The 4,850-nt window shown below is 41.1% G+C and overlaps 1 pseudogene; it reads right to left on the bottom strand.

Moving 5' to 3' along the window:
- Positions 1 to 1,789: 1,789 nt before the first annotated feature.
- LOC122686044 lies at positions 1,790 to 3,180 on the bottom strand (annotated as a pseudogene).
- Positions 3,181 to 4,850: the final 1,670 nt, after the last annotated feature.

Below are 4,850 nucleotides of genomic sequence, written 5' to 3'. Positions count from 1 at the left end.
CTGGGGAGGAGGCAATGCTGTTGAACAGACACAAAAGACGAGTCTTGGAAACGTCAGATGAAAAATTAGGACTGTGACAACAAAAACCAGACAGGTTGAACCTGGGGTAATGTCTATCTGTCTCCTGTTTCTTTCCATTTCCAAATTCCTGAGAGTCGGGATGCAGCCAGGAGCTGGGGAGAGAGATCTTTGATCTGATGCTCTTTCACGCTCTAAGGAGATGGTCCTGACGCCCTGTGTGGGTTTCTTAAAAGCTCACTCAGAAGCCTGCAGGTAAGGACCTTGGAGCCAAACTGTGGCAAAGTTCTGGTTGTTGTGGAGCAGCTTCTGAGACAAGCGGAGAAAGCAAAGGGGAAGGAAGACTCAAGCTGTTGACAGGGCAACTCTTTTCATTTCCCCCATGCAACCCCGCCGTGGTTGGCTCTCACACCACCTATACTATTATGACCTTCCTTTCTTCACTTGATTTCAGAGTTAATGGTCAGGAAGGGACATCTAGCATTCGTGCTTCAGTGGTAACAACATCTAGGACAAGCATGCAGAAGTCTTCCATACATTTAAAAGCAATGACAGAGTTATCATTGAGCCTCGTCATAACAATCATTTTAGTTGTATTTGTATTTCTTAGCCATTTATTGCTTGAACCATATGCAATTGCTGATATATTTGGCCATTTTGGTCTACAAAAACCATAATCTCATAGATTTCAACTGAGTATTAAAAACCTCTTGTGTGTTTAATAGGACTAGGAGGTGATTTGGTGTATTGGTTAAAAATCAGAGCCAAATTGCTTTTCTTCTCCCAGATCAGTTCCACCATCTAGTCTTAAATAAGTTGTTTAAGTTCTCTGTGTCTTCATTTCCTCATCTCTAGACTAAAGATAATAGTACTTCAAAGGCTTGTTTTGAGGGGGTTTTCTGGTGGTTAGTGGTTAGGACTCTAGGCTTTCACTGTTGTGGCCTGGGTTCAATCCCTGGTTCAGGAACTGAGTTCCTGCAAGCTGTGGGACACAGCCAAAAACAAAGAAAGGAAAAAAGCTTGTTTTGAGATTTAAATGAGCTATCACATATAAAGCACTTAGAACAGCACTCAAACCAGACTCTATGTAAATAGTGACTATTTTTATACCCTCATCCTTACTCTTTTTTTAAAAAATTGCTTATTATCTTTAATAATTCTGTTATTTATAAATCCTTCCACAAAGGGGCATTATAGTTCTTCAGTTTATTGCAAATATATCTTTAAAAAAGTCAACCCTACTGTTGAAGCTATAATACAAATTATTTTAATTATCAGCACTATACCAAAAAGCACAATGGAGAACATCTTATTTAAATAAAATAAGGATAATATTTCACTGGGGAGTATATCCAACAGATTTTTTTCTCTATACATATCTACATCTGGTGGTGGTGTTTATAGGCAAGTTTTAAACAACTGCAAATTTTTTAAAAAGCCATGTTTTGCTCAGGAATACTTTTATACACATACTCTATTGGTTGTTTTAGAGTCATGTCCAACTCTTTGTGACCCCATGAACTACAACCCACCAGGCTTGTCTGTCCATGGAATTCTCTAGGCAAGAATACTGGAGTGGGTTGCCATTACCTTCTCCATAATAGATACTAGTCTGCCAAATTTCAGATGGCAAAATGCTAAGCTGTGGGTTTGGTATTGTCCAGCTAGTTATTTCTTGTCATCCTGGAAAATGTGTCATTGAAAATGTTGAGATAATCTTGTCACCAGCACTTCTCAGAGGTGACCCCACCATGACGAAACATTCATATCCTCAAGATTCAAGACCTAGCAAAAAACTTCCCATAAATCCACCGGATATCACACGGTTCTGTTTGACAAGTTCTGTTGCTTCTTCTGTTGTTGATTTAAGGTGCTGCCTTATTTGTTCATTTCTTCATCTATCCTTTTGCTTTGTTTATGTCTTTTTCAACTCCCTTCCAGCTGATCTGCACAGCCACTGTGGCTGGCAATCTGAAGGAGAAGAAAGCCACCACCTACTGCAGTTGCTGCAAGTTTTCCAACTTTCTGGAACAAAAATCCTGCACACCTGTCACTCACTTCATCCATTACGGTCTGGGTGGCTACTGAATAATTTTCTACCACAGGTCCAGAACTGTGGCCAAACACTGGATTCCACCAGTGGTGTCTTCTTACATACTCAGTTAAATCTAACATGTCATAAAAGTCATCATCACTTTCATATTCTTTGGGAGGGGAGTTCTGGGCCCTATTATTAAATTATTAACTATTTCAGTCATGCAAAAACTATATAAGAAAATTAACACTATGTGCCAACTTTTCAGCTTAGAAATAAATTATAAATATAAGGAAAATCCATGGATAATCTTCCCCTATTATATTAGTGTTCTTTCTCAGAAGTATCCTCCATCCTGAATTTGGTGCTTATCATTACCATGGAAGTTTTCAAAAACTTTTATTTCATATGTATGTAACATAAGCTATATACAGTATTGCTTTATATGTTTGTTAATTTTTATAAGTGGTATCATACCATACTTATCCTTCAGCTAGCTTTTGTTGTTCAATGTTGTTTTTGGTATTTATCTGTGTGGCTACAAGAAGTGCTCATTTATTTATTTAACTGTTGTATAGTATTCCTTGGGCTTCCCTGGTTGCTCAGTGGTAGAGTCTGCCTGCCAATGCAGGTAACACAGATTCAGTCCCTGGGTGGAGAAGATCCCCTGGAGAAGGAAATGGCAATCTGACTCCAGTATTCTTGCCTGGGAAATCCCATGGACAGAGGAGCCTGGCAAGCTACAGTCTTTGGAGTCACAAAAGAGTTGGACACAACTTAGTGACTGAACAACAGCAATAAGCTAGACATGTAAATTTATTAGCATAATAATTTTTCTTGCATTTTCCTCTAATGGTGTTATACTTTTGCTTTTCACCTTTCCTTCTTTAATCCAGTTGGAATTAATTTTTTGTTTAGTGAGAGAAAAGGATTTAATGTCCCCCCTGAGGGAAGCCTACTGGCCCCAGCGGCATTAGTTACATAGTCCAGCATTTTCTCTATTGGTTTGAAATATCAGATTTAAGTAGCAGACGTCTGTTTGTGGGTTCTAGTCTTTTAAATTAGTCAATCTGATCATCCCTACGCAAATACCATGCTTACCTGATGTTGTTCAGTCGCTCAGTCATGTCCGACTCTTTGCACAACCCCAGGTACTGCAGCATGCCAGTCTCCTCTGTCCTCCACTATCTCTCAGAGTTTGCTCAAATTCATGTCTATTGAGTAGGTGATCCTATCTAACCATCTCATTCTCTGCCGCCCCCTTCTCCTTTAGTCAGAGCTTAATGTAAAGACAGAAATAACTCCAGGTATTCGAAGCAGAAAGGAATTTACCACAATGTTGTAAAGAAGTTCGATGCTCACAAAATTGCTGGAAAAACTGAAAGAACAGGAATCAGAAGGTGCCACTAAACTTGTTAGTTGAAGAACATCCCTCTGTGGTTGTGATCAAGAGGCCAGGAAGCTGCTGCTCCCACCATCATAACAGCCAGCACCACCCATGTATGGCCCAAAGCTTCTGAGAACAAGTCTGTAGCTGCTACTTATAACTTTCTTAATCAACTACCCATTCCATGTTGTTTTTGTCTTCAATCAGTACCTAGCTGGTTTGGGTTCCTGGTGGAGAGGCCCAAACCTTCATTCCTGAAGGAGCTAGCCTTTAGGGGTTCTGCCTGCATTGGGGGTCTCCAATCTTCGATCAGCTCTACCCTAATCATGGAGCTACTGTGAGGCACCCCAGAGGATCCACTGCTCTCATCGCAAAGCAACCACTTTGTCTCACCCCAGCTGGTACAAGAACCCTTTGCCTGTTGATTCAGTGGCATAAAGGATATAAAAGTTTCCTAGGAATGAATACCTCTAAACCAGAATCCAAGTTTAGAGGGATGAGAAGCAAGAAAAATGTTGAAGTTGGTCAGTATGTGTAACAGTGAGAGAAATCGGGGCTTCTCTGCTGGCTCAGTGGTAAAGACGGAAATGTGAGTTCGATCCCTGGGTTGGGAAGATCCCCTGGAGGAGGGCATGGCAATCCACTCTCGTATTCTTGCCTGGAAAATCCCATGGGCAGAGGAGCCTGGTGGACTGCAGTCCTTAGGGTTGCAAAGAGTCAGACACGACTGAAATCACCGAGCACGCATGCACATACTTGAGAGAATTCAACCCTACATACACTTCTTAGTACCTAGACCCATGCATTTTGGCTGTAGGAATAATATCTCCAACTATGGCTCTCTCAGTCAGTCTTACAAGACAGCACCCCAAACTCACAAAGTATCATCTCCCGGCTGGCTCTGTGGTGGAATCTTCATTAGACCGTTCTATCATTTCATAAAGTCCACTATCTATGGATGATAGAATACATGTTAAGACTACTGAATCCTATGAGCCTGAACCCACTGCTTCACTTCTTTTGGTGTGTACTTTGGGTGGGAGAGATACAGTATGGGTTATCATAATGGTGAAGAAGGCACTTAGTAAGTGCATGGATGAGGGGGCTGACAGAAGCATTATGGGCAAATCTGGAGCCAGAAAAAAATGTCTGTTCAAGTGAGGCAAAACACAGCCTCTCCGTGACGGAAGGGATCCACTATAATCAGCCTGTCTTAGCTGGTTCCCTCAGGTGCAGTATCATATGGCTCATTATTGGTCTGTGCTGTTGGCAGATTATCCTCAAGAGGTATATGGTAGCCAGATCTACTTTGGTAAGAGAAAAATCTGTTTCGTTGCATAATTTCCAGCTTGTGCCCATAGCTACTGTATTAAGAGTTCTCTCTCTATCTCCTGAGCAGTTTGATAGAGA

This window comes from Cervus elaphus, chromosome 3 (genome assembly GCF_910594005.1).
Source record: "Cervus elaphus chromosome 3, mCerEla1.1, whole genome shotgun sequence".
Taxonomy (NCBI): domain Eukaryota; kingdom Metazoa; phylum Chordata; class Mammalia; order Artiodactyla; family Cervidae; genus Cervus; species Cervus elaphus.
This window is presented reverse-complemented; position numbering and strand designations above follow the sequence as displayed.